Here is a 23,742-nt window from a genome sequence, read left to right as displayed (position 1 = left end):
TGGATTCACTTTAATCTCTTCTACTAGTAGTACATGAGATGGGTCTGATCGATACCTCCTCAAAATAGACACATGGAAGACATTATGTATCTTCTCCAACTCTGGAGGTAATGCCAAATGATATGCCAAAAGACCCACTCTCTCCAGAACCTCATATGGCCCAATGAAGCGAGGACTCAGTTTCCCCTTTTTATCGAATCTCATAATCCTTTTCTAAGGGGAAACCTTGAGGAATACTTTGTCACCCACTGCATATTCAATATCCCTTCTCTTTAGATTAATATAGGATTTCTGACGGTCTGATGCAGTCTTACGTCGATCTCTGATCAATCTGATTTTCTCTTCAGTTTGCTAAACAATTTCTGGCCCAATCATCTTTCTTTCACCTATCTCATCCCAACACAATGGGGTTCTACAATTCCTAACATACAAAGCTTCATATGGAGGCATTCTAATGCTTGATTAGTAGCTGTTGTTATAAGCAAACTCAATCAAAGGCAAGTGTGTGTCCCAATTGCCCTCAAACTCAATCACACAAGCTCGTAGCATGTCCTCCAATATTTGTATTACTCTCTCAGACTGGCCATCTGTCTATGGGTGAAATGTTGTGCTAAAGTTCAATCTAGTTCCTAGGACTCTCTGAAGACTACCCCAGAATCTAGAAGTGAACCTAGGATCTCTGTCTGATACGATGGATACTGGTACTCCATGCAGTCTTACTATCTCATTAATGTACAACTTGGCCAATCTTTCTAAACTGTAGTCCATTCGGACAGGCAGAAAATGAGCAGACTTTGTGAGTCTGTCAATAATGACCCATACTGCATCATGGCTCTTCTGTGTCCTCAGAAGTCCCATCACAAAATCCATTATTATTCTCTCCCATTTCCATTCCAGTACTGGTACTGGATGTAACGAACCAGCTGGTACTTGATGCACTACCTTCACTTGCTGACAAATTAGACATTTCAAAACAAATTCTGCCACATCTCTTTTCATACCCATCCACCAGTAATGCTCTTTCAGCCCTCTATACATTTTTGTGCCACCAGGGTGCATAGCAAAAGGAGACTCATGTACTTCCTTCAAAATGATCTGCCTCAAATCAACATCATTAGGAATGCATATTTTGCCCTGGTGTAGCAATAGGCCGTCATATCTTGCTGAGAATTCTGGTTTTTTGCCATGTCTAACTTCTTTTAACAACTTCTGATACTTCTGATCATTCTGAGCAGCTATTTTGATCTGATCAATCAACACTGGCTGTACATGCCATGCGACTGCTGTTTGCCCCTCATCATTAATCTCTAAGCTGGCATGCAATACTCTCAACTCATGTACCATAGACAAAGGAGAAACCCATAGACTTGCCATAGTTTTGTGACTTAAGGTGTCAGCCACAATATTAGCTTTCCCTGGCTGATAGTCTATCAGACAATCATAGTCTTTTATCAACTCTAACCATCTCCTCTGTCTCAAATTCAACTCCTTCAAACTCTTATGATCTGTGTAAATGTAGCATTTCTCCCTATATAAATAGTGTCTCCAGATCTTAAGAGCGAACACAATAGCTGCAAGCTCCAAGTCATGTGTCGGATAATTTCTCTCATAAGGTTTCAGCTGGCGTGATGGATATGCAATGACATTCCGATCTTACATCAGTACACAACCTAACCCATTATAAGAAGTATCACTATATACTGTGTATTCTTTACCCAGGGTAAGTAAAGTCAGGATTGGAGCCTCAGTCAAACACCTCTTTAATTCATCAAAACTCTGTTGGCATTTATCCGTCCACTAAAATTTTACATCTTTTCGAAGTAATTTGGTCAATAGACATGCCAACATGGAGAATCCCTTCACAAATCGATGGTAATATCCAGCTAAACCCAGAAAACTGTGAATTTCCGTAATATTTCTGGGTGGTCTCTAATTAAAGACAGCTTCTATCTTACTTGGATCTACCTTAATGCCTTCTACCGATACTACGTGCCCCAAGAAGGATATTTCCTTCAGCCAAAATTCACACTTCGATAATTTGGCGTATAACTGTTTCTCCCTCAAAGTCTGTAGTACAATCCGCGGATGTCTATCATGCTCCTTTGCATTCCTCAAATAAACCAATATATCATCTATGAATACCACGACAAACTGGTCGAGGTATGATCTGAAGATAGTGTTCATCAGATCCATAAAAGCAGCCGGAGCATTAGTTAAACCGAATGGCATGACCAAAAACTCAAAATGGCCATAGCGGATTCTAAAGGTAATTTTAGGAATACTCTGCTCTTGTACTTTCAGCTAGTAATAACCTGATCTCAGGTCAATTTTGGAGAACACATCTGCACCCCTCAACTGATCAAATAAGTCATCAATGCGGGCAATGGATATCTGTTCTTTATTGTCACCTTATTCAACTGCCGGTAGTCAATACATAAGCAGAGAGTGCCATCCTTCTTCTTGATAAACAACACTGGCGCTCCCCAAGGTGACACACTAGGGCAGATAAAAGCCCTTATGAAGCAGCTCTTGCAACTGCACTTTCAACTCTTTCAATTCGGCTGGTGCCATTCTATATGGTGTTATCGAGATTGGGTCCACACTAGGCATAACATCAATTTTGAACTGCACCTCTCTTTCTGGAGGTAATCCTGGCAATTCATCAGGAAACACATCCAAAAAGTCACATACTGTAGGGATGTCCCTCAATGCTGGACTCCCCACTTGGGTGTCTATCACATGTGCTAAGTATGCTTCACATCCTTTTCTGATCATCCTTTTGGCTAGTGTAGCCGAAATGATGTTTGATGGCAGTAACTGCCTCTCCCCATGTATTACCACATCACCGTACAGAGGGAAACCAAAAGTGACTATCTTCAGTCTACAGTCAATCATTGCGTGATGCCTGGCTAATCAATCCATGCCTAAGATGATATCATAATCTCTGAAGGACATTTCAATCAAATCTGATAGAAAAACATGTCCTTGGATCACCAAAGGATAGTCTCTATAGATTCTATTGACCCGGACCTCTTGTCCTAATAGACTAGTTACTAGCACCTCAAAATCTATTTTGGCACATAGAACAACAAGTGAACTGACTATGCTAGCACTAACATATGAGTGGGTTGAACCCGGATCAAATAGTACAAATACATCTTGATCATAGATAGAGAATGTACCAGTTACAACATCAGAATTCTCAGCCTCTTCCCGCTGTCTCATAGTGTAGACTCTGGTTGGAGCACTCCCTTGTGCTGACTGGCTAACAGTACCCTAACTGCCAAAAGCATTGCCTTTACCTCTGCCTCTTCCTTTGCTAACCGGTTGTGAACCTCTGGTAGTAGGACTCTGAATGGATCCTTCTGCAGTAGTAGGAGCTGGACCAAATCTAGGGGCACTGGTGCAGTCCTTAGCGAGATGGCCCTTACTTCCACAGTTAAAGCAAGCTCCTATTGCCCAATAGCATTCTCTCCTATGAATCTTGCCACAAGTCTCACAGGGGCGGGGAGGATGTGAACCCTTGGTCGACTGCTGACCAGATCTAGGGGGTTTCTGTCCAGAGAATCTGCCCCTTCCAAATCTTCCACCTTTACCTCTGCTAGGTCTCCCAAATTTCTTCTTTTTTCCAGATGTACCACTAGGACTTTGCTCTACTAACTTTACCCCTTTATCTTTCTCTGATTTTTCAGTCTTCTCAGATTTTTCTTTTGCTAGGGTCACTTCTAATTCAATCCTTTCCAACTCAAGTGCCTGAGAGATGAGCTCAGAGAAGTTACTGTGTCTGAATCCCACTACTTGCATCCTCAAACTGGGCTTCAAACCAGTCTCAAATCTCTTGCACCTTTCTTTGCTGGTGGATAGGAGACTCCCAGCATAGTGGCTTAAGCGGGAGAACTCCCTCTTATACTCTGCCACTGATCTATTGCCTTATTTCAAGCTCAGAAATTCTTGTAGTTTCTGATCCACATATGCATCTGGGACATATTTCTGTCTGAACTCCCTGATGAAGTCATCCTAGGTCAATACTGGCGGTTCAGCCAAGCTATAGGGGATGGTCTTCCACCAGTCATACGCATCCCCTTGCAACAAGAACACTGAGTATTCAAATTTTAGTTCATCTGGGCAGTGCAGCTTCTTGAACACTCGATCCATCCTCTCCAACCACTGCTCTGCCTCTAAAGGGTCTACTATACCCTTAAATTCTATCATCCCGTACTTCAACAGCTTGTCATACTATCTAGCTAGAGGCTGTGGTTGTACCACAGGTGTCTGAAGTGGAGCTTGAGTAGGCATACTTCCAGCCATTTGTTGAAACATTACCGTCATCGTCTGTGCGAATTGTGCAAGAAACTGTAGCATTTGTAAGGCTGGTGCCATCGACCCACTGACATTTTGGAGAGTTGGGGCTTCCCCTTGGGCCTCAGCCTCTACAGACTGCTCAACAGAGCGATCCCCTTCTTCCATTTCAAATTGGAGTTGAGATATCTCCTGAACAAATAATACAAGGAGATTTCCTCCATTAGTTCATATTTATGATGTAATGCACTATATGTAACAAATAAGGACATTGAGCAGTTGTACTTATCAAAGAAAAGACACAAATTTACAAGTTAAAACATACTTCAAAATTTTACTCTGATACCACTAAAACATGTCACACCTTACCCCTCTATAAGGCATAACATGATCCTATAGAATACCTAATGAACTACCGAACTTCACCTATCGATAACTCATTAAGTACCCCACAGGAGATTTTAAAAACTTTTTTCTTACTTTTTGGAAGTGGTGAGCATTTTCTTACATTTAATATAAGTTTAAAAGCTAGCTAAAATTTTTGTCCATTTTTATTTTTACACAAATTTTGAAAAAATTTCAGCAGAGTGTCGTCTGTATTTTAAGAAAACAGTTCTTCACAAACCTGTAAAAAATACTTTCAATAATTTATTTCATCAAAATCCATCACTGCCACAATAAACTCAATATCAATTTTTCCAAAACTCCAAAATTCCAACATAATTTTCAATTCAAATATCATAAAAAATAATACTAAATAATTTCATTCATATTTCATTAAAGTTAAAACAATTTACATTCATCAATCAAACTTTACATTATCAAATGCAAAATATTGTTATTAAAAACTCTATACAACTGCTCAAAGTCAATTTTTATATGTACATACAGTTACATACACAAATATAAACATTACATTCAGGGTATAAAATTATACTCGATAAAACTTTAGGGAAGTGGCTCCAAGATCCTCAGCAGCTCACTTTGCTGCTCCTCTAGTCTCTATATCTGTGACAGCAATAACAGCCATCGCTGAGTACTATGACTCAGTGGTGCACAACATACTAAAATAATATTTATGCATAATTAAAATCATATTTATTCAAATATTGAACTGAATATGAAAAACATATGCAAAACATGATTTATAAATTTTTAGTCTAAACAATCTCATTTAGGAAGTCTCAAAATGAATTTCATAAAAATGCACAGTTATATCATGCCATTCCGAACATATTCATCTCAATAGCCATAGGCTTATGAGAAATCACAAGGCTAGCTAGCTCAAATATGTGGGTACCCATTCAATTTCTTCTTCTACTAGCACACACCTCAACACTTCAGCCAGAGAAGGAATCAAAATTCGAAACTAATTTCTCCCACTAGTCATGCTAGTGAGACATTCAAATATATGGTCATGACACTGTAGTTTTAAAACTATCTTAGTAATTTATTAAACATTTATTGCCATTTTAAACACATACAAGAAAACTTTCAACAATTTAAGTCAAAAGCATGATAAACATTTCAATACAATTAATTTACAATTTAATATCACAATTCATTCAAAATAATTTGTAGAAGAAAATTTACAGAAATTATATATTGTGCACAAACCTTATACGAGTCGCCTCTTGGCCTTGACTCAATGCTTCGGGTTCTTTCCCAGTATTCTTTTCAACGGAAACACACAATTTTATAGTGTTTCAGTATCATAAATTATCATAAGTCCAAAAATAATTTCAAATCTATTTATATCTAACTTTAATATGCTTAACTTGACGTTCTTTAAAATTTTTATTTCGGGGTTACTATCCATGATACTATTCAAGTCAATTTGTTGACTTTTTAATGCTTAATTGGTATGAAAATTCTAATTTCACCCACATACCACATTTTGGTTACCTAATTTGTTAGTTTTGGTTATTTTCTCAAACTTCAAATCCCTTAGCCACAAATTTCAAATTTTTAGTTTTGGTGTCATGTTTTGCACTATTCCATTGGTCATGTTGCTATGGTAATTTGGTTAAGTTCTCTTCATAAAAGTTGTTCCTTATTGTCTTAAATTTATTTCCCTTTTTGAATCACTCTATTTGGAGTTTTTTAGCCTAAGTTATGGCCATTTAAACATGGCTGGCTGGATTTGATGTTACCCAGAATTCTGGGCAAATTTTGAATTTTGGCAATTTTTGTGGTTGACTGCAGGTGGATTTTCAAATAGGTTATGGTCAAAATTTGAGTTTATTTTCTTCATGAAATTTGTAGGGCTATGTCTTAGCTTTCTACTGGTAAAAATTCAGGTCATTTGGACCTTCCTAGGCCAAGTTATGGTCATTTACGTAACTATTGTTCATTTGGTCATTTTTGTACAGGTCAGTGTGCCCAATCCGGATTTAACCTAATTGTTCACTAAGTTATGGTCACTTTCTAGGCATGATTCCTAAATGAAAAATGTGCCATTTTGCGTCTAGTTTCATTTCCAATTAGCCTCACATCAATTGGGTTGGTAAATTTTTAGTTTTGGGCCCTGAAATGGACCTAGGTCATGCTGCCTGCAGATTGACCCTCACCAATCTGAATTGGAACTTGGTTCCAACAATTCATACACACCACAAATGGTCAAATTAACCATTTCTCAACTCAAATAAGGTCAATAATATCATTTGGCCAATTCTCAAATTTTTCTTCGATTTTTCACATGCTCAAAAACCTAGCTACACACAAAGCTCAATCTAATGCAATTTAAAGTGTGTATTCATGTTTTACACACCTAATTCACCTCAAATAGCCATTCAAAACCATCAAACTCATTCATATCAAACCCTAACCCTAGCTGGATGAATTTCATGTTTGGTCCCTCAACAAATATTTTCTTTTGATTTTAAGTTAATATCTAAGATACTTGAGCTAAACACACAAATAAGAAACTAAAATTTTCAAAGTAAATTGCTTACCTCACTTGAATTTCAATTCTTCAATTTCACTCTCTTATTCCCTTTCTTTCCTTCTTCAATCTCTTTCTCAAGTTGTTCTAGCAAGTTTTTATGGAAGGATTTGGGGCAAGGTAGGGTTAAGTTGGGTGAACTCAAGCTTGAGATCAAGCTTCCATGGTACTCTTTAATGGAGAGAAAGATGTGGGGCGGCACATCAAAGAAGAAGAAGAGTAATTTATTTTTTTTTTCAATTTTATGTTTATTTAATGCCTTTTATTCTTATTTGACTTGGTTAATTATGGTGGGGAAAATCAAAATTAGTTTTGACATCATGATGATGTCATAAGGGTGATGTAAGGTGATGTAATAAACTTTTTCCTTTTTCTTTTTCTTTTGTAATTATTTTTTCATTAGTTCTTTAATTTAATTCTTGATCCCAAAATTTTATTTTCTCCAATTTTATTGGACAGTTAGGTCAAAAGTCAGCTCTAGGGGTGAATTGACCAAATTGTCCCTCGCTGATTAAATCCGGTTTGCAAGTAATTCAATATTTCTTCTAGATCCCTGACCTAATTATTTAACTTGCTTAACAATACTTTTTTGTGATTTTCTCTTTTCCACTGTGTTTGCAATACTCCTAAGGACCACAGCATCATATTTTACGGTTCAAAATTTTAGTTTAGATCGACTTCGCAGTCCTTCTCGAGAATGTCACCAATCGCTGTGACTCTCGACTCATTTAACTTTTTATGTTCTGTTTTTCTTATTTATACTTAACTATTTGGTAATTACTAATTATTTACGTTCAGGGCTTATCTAGGTATCTTAGACGAGGTTCTAATTCTCTTAATTTTTCGGACTGACACCGGTCACTGGAATAGTAAAATATACCAGGCTATGCAATTAGGGGTGTTACATGGAGCTTTTTAAATGACATCATAATGATGTCATAATTAATATTAACTTGAAATTTCTTTTGTTCTGTTTTCTTACTTTCATTTATCATTTTTAATAAATTTTTCATCAATATTTATTCATAATTTATGTCATGCAATTCACTTACTTAAATGGACAAGTTGGTCAAAAATTATCTCTAAAGGCGAAATGACCAAAATACCTTCCGTTTAGCTTATTGAGCTACAAATGTCTGTACCGATTAATAAAACTTTCTAAGCATTCTCTTGGCATTATAATGTCATCAAAACCTCAATGACCCTTCTCTGGAGTCTCAAAAATTATATCACGAAATTTCCCTCGGGTTTAGGACTATTAGCTGTAAAGACAGCAACTTTCAGTTAGGTCACCTATCGCTAGGACATTAGCTCATTTAACTTGGTTGTGTTTTATTTCTAAAATTTTTTCTTAATTTTTCTTGGCATTATTTGAGTTATTTATGACTCCTCACTCTAGTCTAAATACAATTCCAGACATTCTAGCTGTCCGGACAGACCTTGGTCACCGGAACAGTAAAACGTACAGTCAGGCTAAAGTGAGGGTGTTACAACTCTTTCCCTCTAATTTAATTTTCGTCCTTGAAATTTACCTGACTTAAGTAATCGAGGAGCTGCTACCTCCTTGCTTCTTCACTTCCTTGTATTGCCTTATCAATGTTTGGGTTCGGCTCCTCTCTAGCCTCCATGGCATATACCCATGGTGCCACTCTGACTTCGGGCCTTTCGACTGTCTCAGAAACAATCTCTGTGAAATATCAGCCGTCTCAACTCTACTAGGTCTTCTACCTCTTTGTATTGTGGGGACAGATCTATCAGTTTGTGTTAGAGCTGTCAAATCACTCCTTTGAGGGCAATCTATTATGAAATGATCCGTAGCCCCAGACTTGAAACATTCTCCAGTTAACTGTCGATACTCCCCTATGTGTCTCCTACCACAGTGCATACATTCAGGCACTGGGGCTGATCCCCTTGTTACTGTGCCCGGGGAGCTAGCTACAGATATCCCAACCTGGCCGCTCTAGCCCTATGTCTGGTCCTGTGAACCCTTTAACTTCTTACTATCAGTCAGTATACTTGACTGTCCTGATCCAAATTCCTTCTTACGCTGCCTATCTTTCCTGCTCTGTTCACTTACTCTGACCCCTTTCACTTTCAGTGCAGCTTCAACCAGTTTTGCAAAATTCGAAATCCCTAAAGCTGTTATCATAATTTTGATATTATCATTTAGCCCCTCTTTAAACCTTCTACACCTCTCTACTTCTGTGGGGACTATCTCCCTCCCATATCTACTTAGTCTCACAAATTCCCTCTCATATTTTGCTACGGTCAACTGTCTCTGTCTCAAACTAATGAACTCTCTTCTTCTTTCCTCTAACTACACACTGCCCAGATATTTTTTTTCTGAACTCGGCGATGAAGAATTCCCAGGTTATATGCTCAGGCTACACCTCACTAGATACGGTGTCCCACCACTGATAGGCATCATCTTGGAGCAGGGACACAACACCCTCTAGGTTCTGCTCTGAGGTGCAGTGGAGTTACTTCAGTACCCTTGTGGTTTGATCTAGCCAATTTTCAGCCACCACTGGCTCATCTTCTTTCTTACCCACGAAATCCATAGCTCTAAATTTTTTGAGCTTTTCTAAATGTGACTTCTGCTATGGAGGTGGTGGCGGTGGCATAACTCTGGCCATTTATCTGAAGAATTTTGCCATTTGCTAAAACATAGCAGGCGGAGGCTGTATATGCACTTCTGGTACTGGTGGAGCAGGTTCCCCCCTGCCTCCATCTTCAACCACTAGTGGAGCATGACTCTCCACCTCTTCATCAACTGCTCTCTGCGATGTGGGGTCCATATCCTAATCAAAATTAGAAAACAAACAGATCTACATTAGTGTCACCTCAACTCTTACAAATGCAATGCATGGTATGGACTCTATCTAGACCCAGAGATGCCTAAACCGTACTCTGATACTACTAAATGTGACACCCCTTACCCATCTACAGTACAGCCGAGCAAGATATGCCACACAGTGTGCCGGAGCATCATATCTTATTTCATTACAATTTACTCTTTCTTAATTTATTTATTTATTCATTTATTAGTCATTAAGTGAAATTTATGTCATTTAATTTATTTATTGAAATTATGAATTAATTTAAGGTTCCGAAAATTTTACAGAAAATCCGGTAGAGTGTAGGCTAAAAATGGTGAAAACAATTTTTCGGAACCTGTGAAAAACACTCTCAAATTTTCATTCATTCCCAAACTCCAAATTATTTCAACACAAAGTCATCATAATTCATCAAATCTCAACACTTCTCAACATTTCAAACTCAAAATTTCAATTTCATTCCATGCATGAATAATTACATACTCATATTTACAAAGAAATGTTCAAATTCATTAACTCACAATATGTACAATAATTCCAAAAGTTTATCATTTACATAACAAAATGTAGATCTAATGTAACACCCCTCATCCGTCTACGATATAGCCAAGCAAGGGGTACCACACGGCATGCCGGAGCGCCTAGTAAGTGATTATCTTATTTTCTGAATTCGCAAATTGGATTTAGAAACATCAGATCTAGTTATTATTTTATGTTTTAATAAAATTGAGTGTTGCAAAATTTTTAACAAAAATCCGACAAAGTTTCATATGTTATTTGGATAAACAGTCCTTCTACACCCGTTAAAAATAGCTTAATATAGTATTCTCAAAATCTCAAACTAATTCACAATCTCAATATTTTAGTACAGTCAATTGACTTTCACAGTAATTAAACAGTTTCAAAGTACAGTCCATAATAATTTAAATACATCTAGAAGATCTCCATATTGTTTAATATGTACAAATTATTACAAACCTTAAAGTTTTAGAATATTACAAATTACAAAGCAAAATTTCAAAATATAAGAGATGTCCTAAGTCTTACCATGTATGCAATACAGTGCAGATGACTCTGAACTCCTGTTTAGATCTGATGTCTCACCTTGTCGTAGGTCGGCTGGGCTCCCCAGCAGTGTCTCCAATACCTACGCGTAGCAAAAGCAACACGCTAAGCAATTCTTCTTAGTGGTGCCAATCATAAAAGAAAATACACTAACATATAGTAATTTAATCATTTATGAATTTATGGTGTCAATATTCTTTGTAGTCTAATATTTCAGTAATCTTTACTAAGATTATTCTTTTATTGTCGTTTATACTTTTATTTGCTAATATTTCACTTTTACTTAATTTGGTTGTACTGTATGTCACGACACTTAATTTAGCTGTCTGAATTTAATAATGCTTAAATTAACTGCCCATGTAGCCTATACACTGATCAGACTGGATAAACGATTAATATAGTACTGGGTACCTAGTACCTCGGGCCATCACACCATCAGTCACAAAGTATCTCCCGGTGTGCAAACAGTGTGGTTAATAAGCCATATAATAAATCAGGCAATAAGCTGAGTATAATAACATAATCCGTATAACCATAGGCTATTAAAATCACAGTGTAGCATAATAAGCCATAAAATATAGTATGGCGTGAAGCCATTTACATTACAGCTTTCAAAACCCTATTGGCATGCCAACCTATCCAAACTAGTCAACTAGGCAATACTAGGGCATTTACAAGCTTAAATATTTAATTCTTTATTTTTAGGGTTTATAGGTCATAATGCCTTTCACTAGTCAACAAAAATGTTGACCTTTTTATGCATCATGGATAGGTTGATTCTAGTATCAACATGTCACAATTTGCATTTCAATATGTTGCTAATATAGTACATTTTTCAATTCTCACAAGTTGACATTTATTGCCAATTTTATTTCTAAGACTTATTGCATGATAATGTCAATTTTTCAGTTTTGGTATGCTAGATTGATCTAGCTAAATGTTCTATTTTCCTTGATTTTTAATTTTTGGTCAAAGAAGCAAATTAATAGGTCTATGTCTTATAAAATTTTTGCCACTAATTTTATGTTATTCTGAGTTGTATAGACCAAGATATGACCAATTTACTAAAGCTGGACAGATTGCATTTTTAATGCAAAGTTAGGTCTTTTTTAGGTCAAACTCAATTCTGGCAGATTTGATACTCTAACTTGGGCAAGCAAATTGACTTGGTTTTGGTCATTTCTGGGCTTTGGTGTCTTCATAAGAGTTATAGATCTATGTCTAAGCTTTCCATTAATATAAATTTCAGGTCATTTGGACCTGTTTTGAGTGAGTTATGGTCATTTTAATGACTATTGTTCACATGGTAAAAAATTTGGGTTTGCAAAGTTGTAATTTTGGATTAGGTCAATTTTAAGGTCAGTTTTCGGACAAAATTTTGGTAACATTTATACATGAAAGTTGGCCTATTCTATATCTAGTTTTACCTTCAATTGGCCTCAGACCAATTGGGATCACAAATTTGCACTTATGGCTCAATTTAGCTACTGCCAACAACAAACACAACCTGCACATAAAAAATGCACTTCCAACTGGCAATTCTCCTCCTCCCACTATTACAATTTTGCATTCATGGCACTTCTATATCATTCATCACAACTCAATTATGTTAATTTGAGCAGAATACACAAGTGCTCATTGGACATTATACAACCTTAATTCACAAAGTTAAATTCAATATAACACATATACATGAATCACTTAATTTCTTACATACAATTCCACTATCACTTCACATACACTGCCCTTAAACCATAATTACCATAATTCGTCAATTTAATTCATGAAATCAAGCACTAATCCATGCACTTCAAGGCTACCAAAAATGGCAGTTTGCTAAGGTCTCTAAATTTCTTTCCAAAACCCCTAAATTCAAGTGCTCAATTACACATACAAGAGGATTAAATTGCTCGCACTTCAAATTAACTCAATCAACACTAATTCCCATTAATTCCAATCAATTTAATGTAAGAAACACTCAAGCAATATAAGCTTCCATGGCTGCCGAAAATTAGACAGTCCAATAACTCAACATATTCTCAAATTTCTTCACCATTTAACTTTCCCCAACCTAAACATCAAGATTATTAAAGAAAGAAAGAAAAATTGGACACTTACCTCTTGAGAACTTTCCCAAAACTTCACCAAATCCTTCATTTCTTGCTCCCAAAAGCTTCCTCAAGTTGAGTAGGCAAGCTTTAATGAAGAAAATTAGTGTGAAAGAGGGATAAAACATGGGTGCATGTAGGTAAAGTGAGGTTCGGCCATGTTGGACTTCAATGGAGTGGTTCAGCTAGTTTTTTTGGAGAGGTTGAAGATGATGAATTTTCTATCCAAAGGCCTTATATATGTCCCGTAATTTAAGGTTAGTGGAGCACTAAAGTTTAATTAATGATTTAAATAATCCAAGTTCCTTAATTTTGCAATTATGCCACAATTCTTCCACTATTTACATTATGTATCGCATTTCTTATTTTTCATAACATTTTCAAAGTTTAATATCACTTATTTTTAATAGACATTTAGGTCAAAAGTTAACTCTAGGTGTCAAATGACTAAAATGCCCCTTTTTAGGTTGTATTCCCGATTTTTCGATAACACCAATTTTTGTTGGTTTTTCGATTTTTCATTTTTCATTTTTCATTTATATTTGTACTAATTTATTAGTTTTTCTTTGACATTTCTAATGTCAATCACACCTCTATAAGCCTTTAATTATGTCTCGAAAATTATTTCCAAGAGTTCCCCATGATCCCGGGGTCGGCAATTACCTTCGCCGTAACTTCTCGGTGCGGTCACCCATCGCTACCGTGCCGGCTCGTTTAACCTAGTTTTATTTTCTCTCTTTTATTTTTTCTTAATTTTCTTGTATTTTTTTTTATTTATTTCATCAATTTATGTCTGCTCACTATCACCGAAGTGTAGTTCCAAACATTTCATTATCGTATTACAGTATGCGCCTGCATAACCTCGATCATCGAAGCGATTATAACGTATAGACTACGTAAGTGAGCATGTTACATCTAATACAAAATATAAAATACAAAATGAAGCCTAGCAATCCTACCAAATGCACTGCTGGTCGAGGTACCACAAAATGCAAAATGCAGATCCAAGTCTGATTCATAGTCTACAGTCTTGCACTCTGTATCTTCATTACCTACGCGTAGCAAAAGCAACACGCTAAACAATATTGCTTAGTGGTGCCATTATAAAGGAGAAATAAACTAAAATAAAATAAAATAAAATAATTGCTTATGCAGTTCTGATGCTAATGTCTTTTACAGAATGATATTTCAGTAATTTTTACTAAGGTTATTAATTTAATGCTTTTTATGTCTTTATTTGGTGATATTTTATTTAGACTTCATTTAGTTGTACTAAATTTAATAGCACTTAATTTAATTGCCTGAGTTACCTATACAACTGACCAGATTGGATAAACGGGTAAACTAGCACTGGATATCAAGTACCTCGGGCCGTTACACCATCGATCATAAAGTGTCTCTCGGTGTGCAAACAGAATGGCTAATAAGCCATATAAGCAATCAGGCATAAAGCTGAGCATGACAACATAATTAGTATAGCCATAGGCTATCATATCACAGAATGGCATAATAGGCCATAAAACACAGAATGGCGTAAAGCCATATGCAGTACTGCTATCAGAACCCTATTGGTATGCCAACCTATCCAAACTAATCATACAAGGCAATACTAGGGCATTTAACAAGATTTAATGTTTAATTCTTTGTATTTAATTTTCATTGGCTCTTATTCATTTCACTGGTCAATCTAAAATGTTGACTTTTCGTACACAATAGATAGGTTGGTTCTATTAGCACTAACATGTCACAATTTGCATTCTAAAATTGTTGGCATTTGTTGCCAATACCATTTCAAAAGCTTATTGTATGTTATTTAAAATTTTCATATTTCATGCCTTAAGTTTACTATTCCATTGGTCATTGCTACAGTGGAAATTTTGTAAAATATTCTTCATAAAAGTTGTTCCTTTATGTGTCTTCTTTAATTCCCTTTTTGAATCATTCAATTTAGAGTTTTCTAGCTCAAGTTATGCAAATTTTAGCAAGGATGACCGGATTTGTATATACCCAGGATTTCTGGGCAGAATCCCATTCTGGCAGTTTTGGTATCCTGATTTTGGTGGGCAATTTCATTAAGTTCTGATCAGAATTTGGAGTTGTGTATTAGTAGTATGCCCTAGAGTATATCATTTAGTATGTATCTTGTATATGTTTTTATTAATAAAAGGCATTTTCACTTTTCCGTTTACATAATATATTTATATGTAATAGAAAAGGTCCATTGATATTTTATTAGAAATTCTATTCTTAAGTTGTTAAGAATATGAGTGATAGTATTTCTAGCACAAAGTATCATAAATTGGTTCACAATCGAGGATACTTCACAATAAGGACATGACTTATTCAGAAAGATTATAATCATGTTTGTTCCCAAGTTATTTATATGAGATGTAAATAAGATGGAACGATGAGTCTCATGCCATATAACAAGCATGATAGGCACTTATAAATGATAAGTAGGTCAAACCAGTGACATTTATGACAAGCACATGGAGTTTACTCTTGTCAATGTATTGTCATAAATCATATCAGTGCATATAATCTTTAGACCTGACATAGCACAGTTATCCTGTATATAGGAGGTTTGAGTTTAATACTGCTTTCATACTTGTACTGTGTATGTGTATATGGGCATGTGTTGGCTCCTACTAGTTATATATGGAGGTAGGTGTTGATCAAGATGGAATCTGTTACCCTAAGTAAATAGGGATAAAATCCTATGTTCATTTAATTGTTCTTGATGTTTCAAGTTCCTGACCAGGACAAATAGATTTAATCAGAAAAGAGTTTCTGATGAGAAAATCTTTTAAATCAAGAACTGGAATTAAAAGAGAACATAATATTCATAGCAAATGAGGTTTGACATAAACCATGACTCCAGCTCGAATTGGGATTTTATAACACAAATATTCTAGTGCATAGTAACATATGATTATAGGTTCATTTAAGGTAAACCTTATTACTGATTTGGTGGCTATGGCATGCTATGCTAGATGTTAACCATAGTCTATGAGCTGCATAAAATGATTTAGAGAAATCATTTATGGTAAGAAAGAGTTCTGATGATATTAAGAGTTGATATCATGTCTCATTGCCAATTAGTGATGAGCCTAGTAAGTCACACACATACACAAGTAATCACCAAATTAAATATGATTTAATTAATTAATTAAAGAGTTTAATTGATGAATTAAATAGGTTTGGTTTGTAATTAGATTGCAAAGACAGAAAGACAGACAGAGCAGCAGAGTAGGCTGCTTGTGCTACATTTTGAGATTTTGCCGGGTATATTGAGTATACCATATTTTGTAGTTTTTGTTATAATGTATGTGCTCTGTATGTATATATTGTACTTGGTCTTGAGTAGTTGTAAACTAAAATTGTAAATTATTTTAGCCTGTAAAAATATTGTGATATATTTGTCTTATCTCAACTTTTGAAAATACTGAAAAATTGATGTTGAACTGAGTTGATAAATATTGAGAAATTTATTGTATTGAACTACTATTGGAGTTAGGATTGAATAAATTATTGAAAGTGCTTTTTATAGGTTTTTGAAGAACTGCTTTATTAAAAATACAGATGACACTCTGCCAAAATTTTTACAGAAATCACTGATACTCAGATTTGTTAATTGTTTTTACTTCAGTTAAAAATATTTTAACACTTGTCAATAGTGCTCACCACTGTAAAAAGAAATAAGAAAAGGTTTAAAATCCCTTGTAGTGTATTTAATGGGTTATCAGTAGACGAAGAAAAATAATTATTTTGGATTGAGAACTCAAAATTAAGACACAGGGATATTTTGGTCATTACACAGGGTGAAATGTGGTACCATGAGATGGTGACACATGGCACTACTCATAAGCTTCCCATATGTCTTTTAATCATATAAGATGATCAAAGTCAAGATTAAATACAGGTTTGACACTTGGCACAATGTGATTGGGTTAATTAAACCTAGAACCAATCAGAAGGTGACATGTGGCAAGGGTTTAAAGTGGTGACCTAGCTATATAAGGGAAAGAATGAAAAAGAAAAATACAAGCTGCTCATTCTCTTTTTGGCGCCTTCACCCTTGGCTGCCTCTTCCTCTCTTCTTCTTTATCTCTCAACAATTCAAAGAGATTTTCCAACAATCTCTTGAATTAAAAATACTAAAAATCATTTCTAGTGTCCTGTTTACATCTGTAATCTCTTAAACGACAAAACTTGATTTTCTAATTGATTGGAAAAGCTTTAGAAGCTGTTCAAGGGCTGCCATTGGTGATCTTGGTATGGACAAGCTAGAGGAACAACATCTGATGTCCTAAGCGCATCCCAAAGGTGCCAAACACACTGCAGTGCATCAAAAAGGTTAGTGCACTTATTCTTGATCTAATCTAAGGTTCTAATGAATTAATCTGTTAATTCTAAAATCTAAAATGGCAAATATAGATCCAAAAATAAATTAAAAAAGTTTTAATATGCTGTTTATCATTGAAATCAAATAGATAAAAATGAATCTTGCATGATGCATGTGACCCTAGATGAAAAATTTTTGAATTCAATGATCTAAACTTATGTTTTTCATGCTTTCGCTCCTTCAATTGGTATCAGAGCCACTATATTTGCCATTTAGATTATTGATTATATAATTTTATTGTGTGATTTGATTATGAGATGATTGATCATTGCTGGTTGCAATGAAAAAGGTGGCGGCTTAGATGGGACTCCATGTGTGCACAAGGTTTGTTCATTCCTTATGGTACGCATGGTTTTGGGCAATGTTTGTGTAATTGTTGTATGATCTAATGCTCATAATTATGTACATTTTTATGTCTAATTAAATTATTTAATTAGAGTTTTAATCACACAATTAAATTTTAATTCCAATCTGAATTTTTAAATTTGTTTGAATGTGATTCAAATATGAATTTTTAAATTTGTTTGAATGTGATTCAAATCTGAATTTTTAAATTTGTTTGAATCATATTCAAATCTGGAATTTTAAGTTGAATATAAAATATTCAATTTAATTTAAGTATGTATGTTTTATTTAATTGTTAAAGAGTGATATGCATGATGGATGATCATGAACTATAAAAGACCAATGTGATTAGATTTATTTTTTTTTATATTTCTTTGGGATTGTAAATTAATTAATTTATTTTAATTTATTTTGGGCATATATTATAAATTTTGTAATATTTTTGGGTTGTAATTTCATTTATTTAGTTCTTTTAAATTCGCCTTGGTATGCCAAGGATTACTATGTAATTGGATTGCAAGAAGATCGAGGAGGTCAAGAGCATTGGTGGGACTAGTGGGAGGAATTAAAGATCAAGTGTTGATTATGTACTCCTTCAGCAACTCTTGTAATATGAATAAATGAAATGCACCTAGGAATGCCCTGATTCAATTCTTGGTGGCTCAGAATTGAATCCCTTAGAAAGTCCATGATCATACCATATTTATTATCCATGAATGCATGAGATGTATGAGAATGTATGCAAGTATATGATATATGCATGCTAATTGGATAATGTGTAAAGTGAGACCTTAATAGTAATTAGGACGACCATAAAATCTTCCAAACAAATTATTAAGTTGGAAATAGTATAATTAAAGTAATTATAACATGAGCCCTCCATCGGGGTAATTATTTTAAGAAATTTTAAATACTTGCATATGCTGCAATTAATTTAAGAGATTTTCTTAAGAATAATTGTTAAACATAAGATGTTGTAAATATGTAAATGGTTTGGTGGCCAATATTGGATGTACCTGAGGATATTAAAATTATTTGTATAATTACTGGCTCAATGGGATTAACTTAACTAATGCAAGATAAGTTAATAATGGATGCACCTGAAATTTTGAGCATTAGGGGCTAGGAAAAGGATTGAACCTCACATGAGATGTGATGGGCAAGGAGTTGCTCACTTATAGTTTATTGTAATTCCAATAATGGATGTACCTGAGGATGATCAATAGAATTATAAGAATTCAGTCACCCACTAGAAATCCATCCAAATAGGATTTCCGTTTTCTACTTTGGAAGTGTAGGATTCGCTAAGTTAGTGAGAGGACCAATTTGATTAAAAGACCATAATCATTTTGGTTAAATACATGATACATTTACTAATTAATCTGGTTATTTTCTGCAGTTAATTTTCTGATAACAATGAGCACAGAACAACCACCACCATCCAATATCCTTGCAAGCATACTTGATCGAAATAGGTTGACAGGACCTAACCTATCTGATTGGCTAAGAAATTTGAAACTTGTCGTGAACCTTGAACATATAGGATATGTTCTATATTCAAATGTTCCTAGTCTTTTACCTCCAGAGGCCACTTAAGAGGAACATGAAACTTTGGACAAGTGGAAGGAGCATGATATGAGAGCTAAGTGTTACATGCTTACTTCTATGAGTAATGAGTTACAGAAGTAGCATGAGAACATGCAGAGTGCGAGTGAGATCTTCCTTCACCTACAAGAGTTGTATGGTGAGCACAGTAGGAATGCTAGGTATGAGATATCTAGACAGCTGTTCTGCATGAGGATGTCTGAGGGACAGAATGTTAGGGATCATGTCCACAAGATGATTCGGCTAATTGAATAGTTGGAACATCTTGACTTTAACATGGATTTCCAGCTGCAGACGGATTTGATCCTTTAGTCCCTTCCTAAGTCATTTGGGAATTTTGTGACAAATTTCCATATGACTAAGGAGGAATGTACCTTGGCTGGTTTGCTCAACATGCTGGTTATTGCCCAAAAGAATATGCCGGGCAATAAAGGAAAAGAGGTAGATTTGATTGCATCTTCTTCTGCTAGAAAGTCCAACAAGAAAAAAGGCAATAAGAAAAAGAAACCTCAGATTCCTGGTCCTTCCAAGAAAATAGCTAAACAGAAAGGGAAGACTAAAGCTGATGGAGGCAAAAGAAAGTGTTTCCACTGCCAGCAGGATGGGCACTGGAAAAGGAACTGCTCAGAGTATCTTGCTTCTCTGAAAGGCAAGAAGGATACACCTTCGGAAGGTATGTCCATATCTTGTTATTTAGATTTTGATGATACTCATAGTTAATCTACAGCTTGGGTTTTAGATACTGGTGTCAGTTCTCATATTTCTTATGATATGCAGGAACTAGCAAATAGTAGCAGCTTGCGTTCTCGAGATATTAGACTCTAGATTGGCGATGGCTCAACTGTTGAAGTTTTAGCCATAGGATCTAAATCTTTTTACATGTCTGGACATATTTTGTGTTTGGATAATATTTTATATGTACTTGATGCTTTTAAGAATATCATTTCTATATCTAGTTTGACTAGAAATGGCTAGAAATTTCAGTTCACAGATGATGTCTACAATATTTATTTTGGAAATAAATATGTTGGTTTAGGTTATATGAATGATGGTCTTTATTATTTGGATAATAATGACGAAAACAAAATAAATGCAAGTGATCTAAATAAATGCAATGCTATGGTGAAAATAAACTCAAGTTCAAAATATATTTGGCATTTAAGGTTAGGTCATGTTGCAGAAGATAGGATTGCAAAACTAGAGAAAATGGGGATTCTATCCTCATTAGGTTCTGAACCTACTCCAACCTATGAATCCTGCCTTCAGGGCAAAATGACTAGATCACCCTTTGTTGGACAAGGGCTAAGAGCTGAAAATATTTTGGAGCTAATACATAGTGATGTATGTGGTCCATTTAAAGAAATGGCTAGAGGTGATTTTCATTATTTATTACCTTTACTGATGATAAATCAAGGTTTGGGTATTTGTATTTGATGAAATACAAATATGAATCCTTTTAAAAGTTTAAAGAATTTAAATCTGAAGTAGAAAATCAAACAAGAAAGAGTGTTAAAGCTCTTCGATCAGATCATGGAGGTGAATACTTGAGTACTGAATTTGATGAATACTTAAGAGAGCATGGCATTGTTTCCCAGCTGACACCTCCAGGAACACTACAGCTGAATGGTGTATCTGAAAGGAGAATTCGTACCCTATTGGATATGGTACGTAGTATGATGAGCTATACTGATATGCCAATCTCTTTTTGGGGATTTGCATTAGAATCAGCTTTATATATTCTGAATAAGATTCCATCAAAATCAGTATCTTCCACACCTTATGAGATATGGCATGGAAGAAAACCAAGTGTTAAGCATGTTAAGATTTGGGGTTGTCTAGCTTATATCAAAAAGCTTAACACTGATAAATTAGAAACCAGATCAGAAAAGGGATTGTTGGATATCCAAAAGATAGTTTTGGATATTATTTTTATTTGCCTACATCACAAAAAGTTGTGATAAGTAGAGATGTCACATTTCTTGAACAACAGTTTATTCAAGAAGGAGGCAAAGGAAGGCAAATAGAGTTAGAATTGGAGAATTCTGACCAACCAACAGATCAAATGGATATAGATCCATCTAGTCAACCTACACCTATTGATGAAACATCTACAGCTGTTTCTCGTAGAACAACCAGGGTATCTCACCCACCAGTGAGATATGGTTTCCTTCATTAAGAAGAACAAGAGTTGTCTACTTATGAAGAAGTAGATCATGGAGATTATCCACTTAGCTATGAAGAAGCTATGTCAGATATAGACTCTTCAAAATGGATTGATGCTATGAAATCTGAAATTGATTCGGTGTATAAGAATCAAGTTTGGGATCTTGTTGACCCACCTGAAGATATTGTACCTATAGGGAACAAATGGGTTTTCAAGTAGAAAATTGATTCTGATGGAAAGGTAGAGACCTATAAGACAAGGCTAGTAGCGAAAGGCTTTCGCCAAAGGCAAGGAATCGACTATGAAGAGACTTTCTCGCCTGTTGCTATGCTTAAATCAATTAGGATTCTATTAGTAATAGCTGCATACTATGATTATGAGATTTGGCAAATGGATGTCAAAATAGCTTTTTTCAATGGATACATTGAAGAAAACATTTTTATGGAACAACCTAGGGGTTTTGAATCCCAAGATGGTTCCAAGGTATGCAAGTTAAAGCGATCCATTTATGGGTTGAAATAAGCTTCGAGGAGTTGGAACATCCATTTTAATGAAGCCATTAAGTCATTTGGTTTTATCAAAAATGAGGATGAGCCATGTGTATATAAGAAGGTTAGTGATAGTGCTGTTACTTTCCTTGTCTTATATGTGGATGACATTTTGTTGATGGGTAATGACACAGTTATGTTGACAACTGTAAAGGTATGGTTGTCAAATACATTCTCCATGAAAGACTTAAGGGAGGCAACCTATATTCTTAGGATTCACATCTATAGAGATAGAGCGAAAAGAATAATTGGTTTATCCCAAAGTCTATACTTGGAAAAAGTGTTAAAGAGGTTTAACATGCTTGATTCTAAGAGAGGATTATTACCAGTAAGACATGGTATCCACCTTTCTAAAGAGATGTCTCCAAAGACACCTGAAGAAAGAGATAAAATGGCCAGGATTCCGTATGCTTCGGCTATTGGAAATTTGATGTATGCAATGTTGTGTACTAGGCCGGATATCGCATATGCTGTTAGTTTGACTAGCAGGTATCAATCCAATCCAGGTTTGGAACACTGGATAGCTGTCAAGAATATCCTTAAGTACTTGAGAAGAACTAAGGATTTATTCTTGATATATGGAAGTGGAGACTTGCAATTGGATGGTTATACTGATCCTGATTTCCAATCAGATATCGATAATAGAAAGTCTACCTCTGGATATGTGTTCATTTGTAATTGAGGTGCAGTTAGTTGGAAGAGTTCCAAATAGAGCACGACTGCAGATTCTACTACCGAGGCTGAGTATATTGTTGCATCAGATGCTACAAAGGAAGCTATTTGGATAAAGAAGTTCATGACAGAACTTGCAGTAGTTCCTTCCATTGAGTCAGCAGTTCCACTTCACTATGATAACAATGGAGCAGTCATACAGGCTAAGAAACCCCGGTCTCACTAGAAATTCAAACACATAGAAAGGTGCTACCACATTATCAGAGAAATAGTTGGGCGAGGCGATGTAGCCATGCAGAAAATAACATCAGCTGAAAATCTAGTCGATCCATTCACTAAACCTATGTCACAAACTCAGCTAGACCGATATCTTGAGAAGATGGGTCTAAGATATTGTAATGAATGGCTCTAGTGCTAGTGGGAGATTGTTAGTAGTATGCCCTAAAGCATATCATTTAGTATGTATCTTATACATATTTTTATTAATAAAAGGCATTTTCACTTTTCTGTTTACATAATATATGTATGTGTAATAGAAAAGGTCCATTGATATTTTGTTAGAAATTCTACTCTTAAGTTGTTAAGAATATGAGTGACAGTATCTCTAGCACAAAGTATCATAAATTGGTTCACAATCGAGGATACTTCACAATAAGGATATGACTTATCCATAAAGATTGTAATCATGTTTGTTCCCAAGTTATTTATATGAGATGTAAATAAGATGGAATGGTGAGTCTCATACCATAT

This window comes from Hevea brasiliensis, chromosome 17 (assembly GCF_030052815.1).
Source record: "Hevea brasiliensis isolate MT/VB/25A 57/8 chromosome 17, ASM3005281v1, whole genome shotgun sequence".
NCBI lineage: Eukaryota > Viridiplantae > Streptophyta > Magnoliopsida > Malpighiales > Euphorbiaceae > Hevea > Hevea brasiliensis.
The sequence above is the reverse complement of the archived record's forward strand: the minus strand, read 5'-3'. Positions refer to the sequence as shown.